The sequence below is a fragment of the Candoia aspera genome, chromosome 3 (genome assembly GCF_035149785.1).
Source record: "Candoia aspera isolate rCanAsp1 chromosome 3, rCanAsp1.hap2, whole genome shotgun sequence".
Classification (NCBI taxonomy): domain Eukaryota; kingdom Metazoa; phylum Chordata; class Lepidosauria; order Squamata; family Boidae; genus Candoia; species Candoia aspera.
This window is the reverse complement of record NC_086155.1, coordinates 143,815,078-143,829,105: the sequence shown is the minus strand read 5'-3', so window position 1 is coordinate 143,829,105 and position 14,028 is coordinate 143,815,078. Positions and strand designations below refer to the sequence as shown.

The window sequence follows — 14,028 nt, the reverse complement described above, 5'->3', positions numbered from 1 at the left end:
CACACAACAGGCAATGTGTTCAGATCTCATATTGCCAACTAAAGACTCAAGGAGGTATTTGTACTTCCTCTCATTACAAATCCATCAAGACCACTTTTAGATAATCTTCCTCTGCATTCACAAACAAAAGGACTGGTATAGGTACATCACATGGCTTTTCAAGTGACCATTTCAACGTGTTCCATTAACTGTCCCTGCTTCGACACTTTAAAAGGCTTCCAGCTGATTAACTGTAACTCTTACAAGTTTCAGAGATCAAATGGCAACAGGAAAAATGCTACAACAATATGGCAAATGTTAATATGGAAAGTACAGGAGGTGTGTGTGTGTATTATAAACAAGGCCTACTTAATCTCTTTGGGCAAGAGGCTGCATTGGCTCCCACGCAACCCATACAACTTCTCCACACTCCTTTACAACCCATTGCTTTTTCTTGCCAAGAATTGATGGCGATACAGGGAGGTTTTAATCAGCCTTTTCTTCCTCAGCAGTACTGTGACAATCTCCTAAATGTATCCAAAACTTAAACTTCATTGCACAACAATTTGTTTTCTTAGAACTATTATTTCTTTTATAATTGAAGTATAGAGTTGTTAATTAAATCAGCTATCAACTAAGTAAGTTTCTGATTTGTTGGCTAGATCACTAATATCAGCTATGAAGAATATCACATCATTGGACAAAATAACAGTCTGTCTCTACTAAGATGAAGCAATTCCATCAGATACTGAAATTTTACTTACAACTTTGTTTTTTTAAAAGCTAACCAGGAGGCAATGTTTCTTTTTTGGACTATTTTCTCTGCAATGAAATCTAGTCTCTAATTCTATTCAAGCATGACATATAAACTAGATCACTTAAGCTAACTTTGCTGATTTTATTTAAAATTCTATGGATGATCATCACTAACCAAACATTAAAGGTTATGTTTCTCTATCTGCCAAACACTCTTTTTTGTATCGGAGCTTTTTGTCATATTGTTTTAAAAAGGGAAATTACTTTTGCCACAATCTTTCTTATTTGCAAGATAGCTTTTTTTTCTTTGGAAAACTTTTGTTCTGGGTTTCTGGGTTGGTCAAGAAAATACATACATTTGCAGCTCCCCCTCAAAACCCAGGCGAAATAACCAGAGGCAAAACTGACAAGATACTGTCACTTTCTTCCTGCACAACATCAGAGAGCTTCAATTTTTCCTTATTTCCCATCATTCTTTTTTTTTTTTATGTGGAGTGGAGGGTGAAGGGGGTTTTGTTAGTGCGGAATGCATCACATCTGGATGGGACAATGTTTTTGCTCTGCAGCATTTCTGAAGGTTCAAAGGTAAAGAAGTTTGCAGGCTGATTCCAAACTGCTCTTGGAAGGTCTTATTCTCATTCCATACTACACCAGCATTTCCCTGCCTCATGGTCCTGTTAGTATAGATCATGACTACTGCAATGGGCTCGACATGGGACTGCCCTTGAAGACCACTCGGAAGCTTCAGCTGGTCCAGAATGCAGTGGCACAGGCGGTAACAGGCATGCCTTAGTATGTCCATGCAACACCTCTTTTTCACAAGCTGCAGTGGTTGCCAGTTTGCTTCCGGGTGCGATTCAAGGTGCTGGCCACTACTTATGAAGTCCTATGTGGCATCGGGCCTGGTTACTTGAGGGACTGCCTGTCTCCCATAACGTCTGCCCAGACGGTTCAATCTGGCAAGGCTGGCACACTCTGGGCTCCATCGATTAAATAATGCCATGTATCAGGACCCCAGAAGCATGCCTTCTCTGTACCAGCACCTGTCCTCTGGAACGAGGTCCCCCTGTTGAGATTTGAATGGCCCCCACCCTACTGATATTTCAAAGGGCCCCGAAGATGTGGCTTTTTGCCTGGGCCTTTGGCGAAGAAAACACCCCTTTTCTTCCTTTCCCTTGTTCCCATCTGGGTTTGTTTTCTCTGCCATCTTTGTTTCTTTGCTTTGTATTTCTTGTATTGTTACTTGTTTTAAAATGTTTTTTAACAACTTGTAAACTGCCCAGTCATCAAGTTGTTGTTGTTGTTATTATTATTATTATTCTACATTTTAGCAGCTGGAAATGGAGAGTTTATCTATCTCATGTAAAGTCATCCTTCTTGCTTAGGCTGACCATATGTCCCATTCTGAACATTTCCCAACTGTCCTGTCATTTTAATATAAATGTCAATTTTGTCCCATTTTTAAAAAAATGTTGGAGCCATTATTGGGAAAAGCGGGAAAAAATTGAAATTGAAATTGAAAAGGAGGCTGACTTGGCAGTAGTTCTCAATCCAGCAGGAAACCTAGAGCAGGAACTGCAGGAACAGCTGATTGGTGGTGAGCAAGAGGAAGAGTCGCTGCCGCCAATCAGTGCAGTGGAAGACGGTCGGAAGAGCACGCACAGCAGAAGCAAAGCCGATTGGCTCTCAGGCCAAAACGGTGGGAAGAAAATAAAATAAAAGGGCGCACCAGAGAGGAACAGCTTGCCAGGGACAACCGTTCACTACACTCCTCTGTCCCTGTTCTTCTGCCCCAGCTCACCACTGCCCTCAGCCCTCCGCTTCTCCAGCCTCCTTCCACCTCGTTCCTGTCCTCCCATCCCAGTTTGCTTTAGCCCGCCACTGCCCTCAGCCCTCTGCTGCCCTCAGCCCTCCACTTCTCCAGCCTCCTGCTGCCTCGTTCCTGTCCTCCCATCCCAGCTTGCTTCAGCCTGCCGCTGCCCTCAGCCCCCTGCTGCCCTCAGCCCTCCACTTCTCCAGCCTCCTGCCACCTCATTTGTGCCCTCCTGTCCCGGCCCTCCACTGCCCTCAGCCCTCCGCTTCTCCAGCCTCCTGCCGCCTCATTCCTGTCCTCCTGTCCCAGCTCACCGCTGCCCTCAGCTCACCACCACCCTCAGCCCTCCTGCAACTTCTCCGCCCAACGCCACCCCTGCATCAGCCTCTCCGGACCCAAACAGTGCTGCACCTCCCCCTCCTGCACCTTCCCAGCTTACTGTCGATAACTTTCTTTATCATCTTTTTCATGAATACAGAATATTACATAAGTTTAACCCCATCCCATTTTGCCATCCCAATGTCCCGTTTTTGTCCCAAGGAAATATGGTCAGCCTATTCTTGCCGGATTCTCTGAGCAGGCTAAGCCACAACATCGTTTGCTTGATTTTGGCCTAGCATGCCTTATGAACACAGCCAATCGTAGTATAGCATGATGTTGAATCTAGCAAAGTATCTCTCTCTCAAAAAGACATTTCCCCAACCATTGACCCTTTACATAGGAATTTTCCCAACAAAAGGACTAGTCTTGTAGGATTATTGCCATGAGCTTTTTAATGATAACTGACTTCTCATTTTGGGTTCTTGGATGACGGTCCTAGCTAAGACAAATAAAAACTTGCAATTGGTATGTGTAAAGTAAGGGTATACAACATTCTCTAGCTATATTTAGTTACTTGTTGCTTCAGTAAAATATAGCAGCTTATAATATTTATTTATACAGTTTTTCACTAATAACTTACATGATTCAACAGAATTCAATTACACTACTCAATTCAAACACACTTCTATTTCATTTCCTCTATATAATGTATTAAATTTAAAACAATTTAATAAAAATTCACATATAAGCCAGACCCTCTGGCTATGGTGCTTACACCCAGATAAACTCATAGGAAAGCAGCCTTAATTTATTACTCTCTCAAAACTAGAAAAGCCCTATTTCTTTGTCTAGATTTGTATCCACTAACTTGACCTCACAGCATCTTTGCTATATTTTCCACTGCAATTATTTTGCATCTTTCTCAAATCTGTCTTGGCACTCTGCCTTAGAGCTGTCTTTGGGGAGAAGCTGCATCTCAAACAATCACAACCACCACCACCACAGCAGCGCCATTTGGGCTTCAGCAGTCGTACTGTTTGCTCTTTATACTGCTATAGTGGTAAAACACCAGGACCTCTTATCCCAGTGTTAAATGTTAACCTGTAACGCATTTTAATGATTTGGTTAAATTTGAGAGATGTTTTGTTGGTTTTTTAAAAATAAAATACTAAACGTGTAGAGATTTGGAGGCTAACAACTATAACAGGTACACTTTCAATTGGCATTAGAACCCTGATGCAATTCTATCAAGGGAGTTGCTAACATACCATTTTAAAGTGGTTCTCAATGTGGTTCCCACAATCAATCACCTTTTAAAGGAGGTACATGTACTGCATGTTAAGCAGTAGCTTGGTGTGATGCACAAAATCCATTACATTTGATTTGCCATTCAACAGGGCAGCATACTTTCTGGCTCTGTCGACAATTTAGGAATAAAACACACACAAAAGTTAGCAAAACTTTCAAATCAAGCTCAGCTTCTAGCGATGTCATTCATATACCCAAGTCATTTTCTTGAGACTAATAAGTAAATGTTTGCCACTGCCATTTTCTGAGATGTTTTTTTCAACCCTGGCCGTTCTTAGTGCTCTCCCATCCATGTGTTAACCAAGTCTGATCCTGCTTAGTTTTTTGAGAACGTCTGTCCCTTCTGCAAAAAAAGAGGAAGTGGCAAATGGGTTTTCCTACAAGTTCTCAAAATGCATACCCAAAACTGAAACAGAAACTAGATATTAATCTGCACTGTACTATATACAAGATAAGTCCCCCATTTGGGGAGAGGGGCGGTAATATAAATCAAATAAATAAATAAATAAATAAATAAATAAATAAATAAAGCGGGTTTATAACGGTAAGTTGACATTCTGTGGAGGCTACATTCTCCCATGAACAGCTAGTTAAATACAGCTGATCACACAAGAGAGGCAAAGGGGCAAAGGTGACTTATTTTCATCAAATGCATATTTGTAGATATTGTTTTGACTTAAACATTATACTAGAACTAGTCTTCGTGTGGATGAAGATCTTATTAGACAAAGCAGGGCGGCAAATGTTTCAGACGGACCCTCTTTTAAGGATAAGGGGGAAACCACACACCAGTTATTATAACCATTGCATTGTCTTGCATTTGTCAATGTTCGACATAGATGTGGAAGGAATATGGAATGGCCTTGAAGGACAGGAGGAAGAGCCAGTATCAAGGCAAGGATCAGATGAGAGAGGCTTGAGCCTGGGCCAAGAAATTAGTTTGAATAAACATCTCAGACAGGCCCCTCCCTAGTTCACATGAAGATAAAATGTGGTGGGGGATGCACATTCAGACTCGCAAGCTTGTTACTATAGCTGTTACAATAAAAGTAGTCCTGACCTACAGTATATGGCAATGGTTTCTTAGTCTAGTCTACCTAGTTGGGCTGACACTATCTGTCCCCTAAAACATAACCTCTAATTAAAATATGTAACCATCTGCCATATTCCTACACCAATTTGTAACATAACTTAATCCCCTCAAAAATTTTGCTCTGAAAGTAAGAAATTATTTCTCAGTAACCATGAAAAAGTTTAAACTTCAGGTTCAAACCAATGGCATCTAAGAGTTTTGAAGGAGCCAGTGGATGTCATAGCTGGGCCCCTTTCTATAATCTTTGAGAAATTATACGGCACAGGCGAAGTGACACAGGCTTGGATAAGGGGAAATGTTGTTCAAAAGAAAGTAAAAGAAGAGCCAGGTAATCCAGTAACCACAGACTTGACACTGAACAGACTGCCTCATTTGGACTCTCTTTTGCTGGAGGTGTTTAATTGGAGTTCCAATGGTCATCTCTTTGGGATACTGTAATAATAGACTGCTGCATTGGGCAGCTGGTTGGACTAGACTAGTGTTTCTCAATCTTGGCAACTTTAAGATGTGTAGACTTCAACTCCCAGGCTGGGGAATCCTGGGAGGTGAAATGCACACATCTTAAAGTTGCCAAGGTTGAGAAACACTGGACTAGATGATCTTCAAGGTATCTTCCAACCTCTACATTTTATGATTCTAATGAAAATGTTTCCTTTGATATGAAATTTACAAAAAATATAATTAATGATCTATAGATATTATCAACTTAACTGTAAGATTAGATTACAGTTAAGGCTAAAAGACACTGAGAGAATGCCCAAGCCTTCACTTGAATTCTGATTTACATGAACAAAACACTGAAGTAATACTCAGATTTCAAAATAAAATACACATTATCAAACTCACCCCAACAAACTCACCCATCACACAAATGTTGTTAGAGGTCATATAAGCCACAAACATTTTGGGAAATATTAGGTCTATGTCCCCGAACTCCAGCTGTCCCAATCTACTATTCCTAGCAAATAAGATTAAGGCTTATCTTATTATTATCTATTATTAAGGCTTGAAGGATTTGTGAGCCAGCTCAGGTGGACTCAGCCTTCCATCCTTCTGACATTGGTAAAATGAGTACCCAGCTTGCTGGGGAAGGTGATGATTGGGGAATGCAGTGGCAAACCACCCCGCTATAGTCTGCCAAGAAAACGTCGCGAAAGCGGCATCCCCCCAAAGGGTCAGGCATGACTCGGTGCTTGCACAGGGGACCTTTCACCTTTCACCATTCCTTAACTGGTTTGTGCATGTGTTTGCTTAAAAAAGAGTGGTACAATATTTAGCCCTTTTTCAATACTCCAGGCAATTCAATACCAAAAGAAATATTATTTTAAAAATTAAGAGCAACTTGATCCAAATTAGTATCTTATACAAGATTCTACAAGCAACTACTGTATACAAACTGATTTTCAAGAATTCATTCTTGTTATCCATCAAAAGTATGAACATTGGTTTTATGCTTCCTCACTGACAAGAGCTCTTGGCAGCCTGTTTTTTAGCTTAATTCCCAAAGAAGCTTAGCACACAAATTATTTATTACTTAAATATTCACTCAGATGTATATGCTATTCCAGTCATATATATATATATGTATAGCTTTTTGAGATATGTCACTGACTATGAAATAGATAGTATAGACCTAGAATGGAACAGCAATGTATATGTGTAATGATTGCCTTATCCCAACGAACTCAGTCTCACCAGGGATTAGTGAATAAAACTGATTTATTGAAAGGATAGTATGCAAATACGAAGAAAGCTGAGAATAAGCAAAAGTGCGCCAAATACAAACTAAAAACCCTCGCCTCCAAGCCGATCCCGCCCCTCACCCCAGCATCGCAACCACCCCCTCCCAGCATTGGCAAGCGTCACACATCTGCCTGGGAAAGTAACCTTGAATACATGTCATAACCCAAACACACATTCCTTCAGGGCAGCACAGAGATAACACTCCGGCAGGGCTGGAATTCCCCACCCCGCAGATGATAGACACGGATCAGAAACATGACATGCGAAACGTTACGATGTATGCAAACCATTGGAACAATGAACATGACATATCGCCCCCCTTAAAGAAACGAAACGAAATCAAGGAGCAGGTTTATCGGGATAAGCAGCGTGGAAATGGGCAACCAGAATAGGGGAGTAAACATCGTGGGCAGCAACCCACTCAGGATGGGGGAAATGCTTCCAGTGAACCAGGTATTGTAAAACAGAACATTGTCGGGAATCCAGGATTTCTCTGACTTCAGTGTTGCTGACCATCAATCATGATAGGTGCAGGAGAGGGAGGTTGTGGATGCCAGCGGGCTGATTTATTGAAAGACTTAAGGAGGCTGCAATGAAATACAGGGTGCAAACGTTTAAGATTTGCAGGCAAATCCAATTTAAAAGTAACAGGATTAATTTGAGCAACAATAGAAAAAGGACCAATAAATTTAGGTGCCAACTTTTTTGAAGGTTGTGTAGACTTAATGAATTTGGTGGAAAGATATACCTTATCACCCACTCGAAAAGATGGTGAGGAGGACCGTTTGGAATCTGCATGCCGTTTATAGGTGGCTTGGGCATCAGTAAGTGCCTGATGTATTTTTGGCCAGGCGGCTGCCAGGCGTGCAGCCCAATCAGCAGGTGAAGAGTGGGGGATGCTGGCTGAGGCAGTTCTGGGATCGGGACAAAGTCATGGCCAAAAACGGTATGGAAAGGCACCTGGCCAGTGCTTTGATGAACGGCATTGTTGTAGGCAACTTCAGCAAATGGTAGGAGGTCAACCCAATAATCTTGCTGATAATTGACAAAAGCACGCAAATATTGTTCAAGTGTAGAATTGACCGCCTCCATATTTCCGTCAGTCTCCGGGTGCGACGCAGTTGACAATGCCTGGTTAGTACCCAGTAATTTCATAAATTCCCGCCAAAACTTGGACGTGAATTGTGTGCCCTTGTCCATCACCAAGCGGGCGGGGCATCCGTGAATTTTGTACACGTGTACAATGAAGAGGCGGGCCAGCTGCTGCGCAGATGGGATGGAGGTACATGGGATGAAATGGGCTTGTTTAGAGAAAAAATCTTTTACCACCCAAATTACAGTTTTCCTCTGGCTAGGAGGTAAATCAACGATGAAGTCCATAGAGATCTCCTCCCAGGGGCGGGAAGGATTAGCCACAGGTTGTAACAAGCCCTGGGGCTTTCCCACTTTTCGTTTAGAAGCAGCACATACTGGGCAGGAACTGACGTATTCTTTAATGTCGCGCCTGAGCATTGGCCACCAGAATTGGCGCCTAACCAGATGAAGGGTCTTCCCAAACCCAAAATGTCCAGCCAATCTGTCATCATGGGATCATGACAGAATGGTTTTGCGTAAAGCCTCAGGCACATAGAGACGATCATGCTTCCATGCAAAAGCCTGTTTAAAAGTGACCTCGTTGAGGTTTGCTTGCAACCAAGTGTCAGTTTTCAGTTCAGAAAGAAACTGTTGTTGCAAGTCTGAGGGAACAGGCAAGCGAGGTGAAACTGAAGCATCTGTTCGCTGTGCTCGAGTTTGGCTGCGAGTCACAGCCGCCAGACTCATTTGGGGCTCTGTCCAGAGAGTTCCCACTACATCTGGCACAGTACTGGCATCCTGAGGCTGGCGCGACAGTGCATCAGCCAGGAAGTTAGTTTTCCCTGGTATAAATTTCAGTTTAAAGTCAAAACGACTAAAGAATTGAGCCCACCTAATTTGTTTTGGGCTCAGTTTACGAGACGCAGTCAGTGCCTCCAGGTTTTTATGATCAGTCCAAACCTCGAAAAGGTGGGTAGCCCCCTCCAATAAGTGACGCCAGCTTTCCAAAGCAGCTTTAACAGCAAAAGCCTCTTTCTCCCAAACGTGCCATCTCCTTTCTGTCTCTGAAAATTTACGGGAGAGGTAGGCACATGGCTTTAATTGTCCGAGGTTGTCCTTTTGCAATAACAGAGCTCCAATAGAGAAATCAGAAGCATCCACCTGTACTACAAATGGTTTGTCAGGATCAGGATGCTGCAGAATAGGTTCAGACGTAAACAGTTGTTTAAGGGTCTCAAAAGCCCTCTGGCATGCGGGTGTCCATTTTAGCAGCACTCCCGGATTTTTCACCCTCCGTGTATCTCCCAAACCTTTAGTTTTGAGCAACTCAGTGAGGGGTAGCGCTATTTCCACGAACCCCTGGATGAAGGGCCGATAGAAATTCGCGAATCCAAGGAGACTTTGTAGCTGCCTACACGTGCGTGGCAGCTCCCATGCCAAAATGGCTTCAATTTTAGCGGGATCCATTTCAATTCCCTTATCTGAAATCCTATAGCCCAGATAATCAATTTGCGATTTATGAAATGCACATTTAGACAGTTTAGCATACAATTCCGCCTTTCTCAGTTTGCTCAGTACTTTTCTGACTAGATATACATGCTCTTCCATCGTTTCAGTATATATTAAAACATCATCTAAATACACCAACACCCCTTTAAATAGGTGGTCATGCAAGACCTCATTGATCAGTTGCATAAAAACTCCTGGCACTCCCGCCAATCCAAATGGTAGCACTTTATATTGAAAAGCACCCAAAGGACAATTAAACGCAGTTTTCCATTCATCCCCCTCCCGTATGCGAATACGGAAATACGCCTCCCTCAAGTCCAGCTTAGAGAATATTTTCCCCTTTGCCAGATGTGTTAGCATATCTTTTATCAGGGGCAAAGGATATTTATTTAATATCGATACTGCATTGAGCCCACGGAAATCTGTACACAGTCTCAAAGTGCCATCCTTCTTTGGTCGAAACAGTACAGGTGCACCTACTGGAGAGCTGGCTGGTTCAATGAAACCCCTAGCTAGATTTTTGTCAATGAACTCTCGTAGTGTTGCCAGCTCCTTCTGGGTCATAGAATAAATTTTAGGACTAGGCAATTTCACATTAGGAACAAATTCTATGGCACAGTCAGTTTTGCGATGAGGTGGCAGCCAGTCCGCCTCTTTTTCACCAAACACATCTGCAAAGTCCTGGTATTGCTCCGGCAGCCCTTCCAGCGGCTCGAGGACTTGCAGAGAAGTGGTTGCTGCCCGTCCCACCTCGCTGTCGTCTAGTTGGTCCTTAGCAGGGGCTTTATAAAATCCATCTGCGAACGTCACCGTTCGATGCACCCAATTTATGGAGGGATTTTGCCGTACAAACCAGGGCATCCCTAAGATGACCAAAGGTCCCCCTACCAGTGCCACAATAAACGGTAATTTTTCCCAATGGCTGCCCATTTGCAATGCAACCATCCCGGTAGAGCGGGTAACTGGTTTCCCCCCTGCCATGGTCCCGTCCAACTGGGTAAAGATCATCAGCCGCTTTAAAGGGAACGTGGGTAACCCCAACGCAGTAACCATGTCAGGGTGCATCAAGGACCGTGAACACCCCAAATCGATCATGGCCCACAGTTCGATAGTTCAGGTGCTGGACCTCAACTTCACCCTAACGGTCAGGGTAGGGAAATCCCCACTCACCGAAACATGGTCGCGCCCATCTTCTTCTTCTTCCACCTGCCCCACGGCGCCCTTCAAAGCAGATGGCTGGCGTTTCCTGCCGGCTCCTCGGTCTCCTGTCCCCTCTCTTCTCCAAAGAAGGGGATGCCTTCAGGTTCCGCCTCAGCCAGGGCGGCTTTCATCTTCCTTGGTAGGGATGGCGATTTCTCAGCCGGTTTAGCTGGGCGATCCTCGGCTCGTCTTTTTGGGCACGCCGCCGCTCGGTGTCCTTCCTTCCTGCAGCGCAGACATTGCCCCTTAGCAAAGCGACGTTCCCTCTCCTCCTCCCACGAACGCTGGCTGGGTCGTCCTAAAGAGATCGGAGCACGGGCGCTTTTGATTGTTTTGCCTTGCTTTACCGCCTTGCGATGCACGAAGGTTTCCAGAGCGTTTTCAGCACTGCCCACTAGTTGAATCCACCCATACAAAGTCTTTGGGTCATCATGTCCCAGAGCCCACCGAAGGACCTCAGTTTCTAGCTCATCTTTAAACAGCTCTACTAGGGTAGACTGGGACCAATCCTCAACTTTTCCGGCCAGTGCTTTGAATTCTAACGCGTAGTCTGCCACTGAAAGTGACCCTTGGGCAAGATTCTTCAGAGCCCGTTTTGCCCTTTCTTGTGCCAGAGGGTCCTCAAAGTGTTGTTTTAGCGCCCACAGGAACTCGAAGTCTTCTAACTCTGGGGCCTCTGCTTGGCACAGCTGGACGTACCAATCCGCCACCCTCCCCTTTAGCCTATTTGCAATGGCATTGATTTTCCCCCTCTCGGAGCGGAAGCTCTGCTCCCAGTCCTCCATGTAGCTATTAGCATTGGTAATGAAGAAAGACAGCTTTGTAGGGTCGCCATCAAACTTCACCGGAAAGGGGGGGGGTCTCGCCGCCTCCAGAGGTTTGGCTTTTCCAGTAACGTCTAGGGTCCTCCTCCCTTTCGCTGACTGTCGGAACCGAGTCCAACCTCTTCCCCGCGGAGATGGGGGTGATGACTCAGGGTTGGCGCTCTGATGCCTAGCGCCCTTTCGTCTTCCCTCAGCCGACCCCGACTTTCTACGGCTTTCCTTTAGCATCACCACCAAGGACTCCAACTTCTCCTCTAAAGGCTTCATTCGTGCAGGGGTGACCGATTCTTCGGCCGCACCGGTTACCACTACCACTGTGGGTGACAACGGAGGTCCTGGTTTCCGGACCTCTTGGGCGTCCCCTACAGCGGAGTCCTCGTCCCCCGTTCTATATTCGGCCCCTGACGTGCCCGTCATTTCCGACATTACCAACTGCTCGCCAGGTTGTAGACCCAGCTGTTCTCGGCGTGCCGCCCTCTCCGCGTGGGCGCTCCGGGCCACCCTCGCTGCCATGGTGTCTGGCTCCTCTTCAATCCACTCGGCTTCTCGTAGTAAAGACATCGCTAGCGCTCCCCGTCACAGGTAACCTGGCTAGGGGCTAGCGGGATAAATTTTTTGATGATTCTCAGCTTTATGTAATGATTGCCTTATCCCAACGAACTCAGTCTCACCAGGGATTAGTGAATAAAACTGATTTATTGAAAGGATAGTATGCAAATACAAAGAAAGCTGAGAATAAGCAAAAGCGCGCCAAATACAAACTAAAAACCCTCACCTCCAAGCCGATCCCGCCCCTCACCCCAGCATCACAACCACCCCCTCCCAGCGTTGGCAAGGCTCACACATCTGCCTGGGAAAGTAACCTTGAATACACGTCATAACCCAAACACACATTCCTTCAGGGCAGTACAGAGATAACACCCTGGCAGGGCTGGAATTCCCCACCCCGCAGATGATAGACACGGATCAGAAACATGACATGCGAAATGTTATGATGTATGCAAACCATTGGAACGATGAACATGACAATATGTCACAAATTGCTACTGATATAAGGAGCCGAACTTATGAGGAACCCATTATATCTGTGTGAATACTGAAACCTAGTATTTAGATTACATACATGCGTATGTGTGCAGGTGTCCAGCTTGAACCTAAATAACCATTGAGATGCAGTCTGGTCTGGGACTGTCCAGACTTTAATATCTTTGCTGAGAACCCTTCTCATGATCCTGCCTGTGGACAATAACCAGGGTATCTTCTTAGTTGTGGCTCTCTATCTTTAGAAGTATGTCAGGCATATTCAGTTGACTAGTTCCATTAAACTGCACTTCTTCATTCGCATGTTTGGGTCCTCTTGATGTGATACGAGAACCTGGATTCTACTTTACTGAAGAGCGTTTTGGATCTGACAGTTGTTTGAAGCATTAAGAGCATTGCTTTACTGCGGTTTTGTTTGATACGTTAATTTTCCTGTGGGAAACCACCCTAAAACTGGTTATGAAGAGCTCTGTATACATACAGTAAGTAGAAAAACATTACGTAAGGCAGTGACTGATCAAATAAATGACAATGTGGTCAAGGAGTGGCTCATCAGATAATCATGAGAAGTTGACAAGCAGGACTCTAGCAGCTTCCACTTAAATCCCTAGCAACCAGTAGAAAAAAGCTTACTAAGAATTACTCACAATACATTCCCCCATACATTTACTATTACAATTGATATCTTAGCTGACTGAATGATGAATCTTTTTCACATCTGACAAAATATAGATCTGAGTGCTAATAATTCCTTACCTGTACTATTTTGATTAAAGAGCTGAATTCAAAAATTAGTTAGGAAAGTATGAAGAGCATAGCTTCTGGAGTTCTTTCCAACCCTTTTATCAGCATTAGCCATAGGAGCCATCTGTAATTTTCTTCAATATAACAAAGCAGTGTATTGCACTTCGTGCATGTCTCTGTATTCCCCTTGCATCTGTGTGCTTTTGTGTAGGTATGTGCACTGAGAAGTGGGGCGTGGGGGGCTGGATATGCTCTGTGATCAGGAGGCAGGTGAAGGGCCTAGGATGGAAGAGGGGCTAGCATTCCGAGCCACTGTCCATCCCACGAGGATGCCTTTGAGGACTTTTTTTTCTAGACTTTTTTTTTTTTTTGCCTCAGACCAAATTTTGCCCATTTTCAAACTCAATTTTTCTTTCATTGACTTCTGCCACACCCAATTTGGGCTTGTTCTATTTTCAGAGAGTAATCCTACTGACAGATGGATGGACAGATTTCTGAGCCCCTTTACATGGTTTTTCTCCAACATTGCAGTGGGTTGGTAGGCATAAAAAGAGGATCCACAGCTCAGCAGACAAGCACATGCTCTGCATGGCTGGACGGTAGGCGTAAACTCTAGCATCTAC

General features: G+C 44.3%; 1 protein-coding gene across 2 annotated transcripts in view; it reads right to left on the bottom strand.

Moving 5' to 3' along the window:
- The window catches only part of RNF144B (ring finger protein 144B), a 58,628-nt gene that overhangs the window by 30,522 nt on the left and 14,078 nt on the right, over positions 1 to 14,028 (bottom strand). The gene's annotated exons all lie outside the window — the stretch shown is intronic.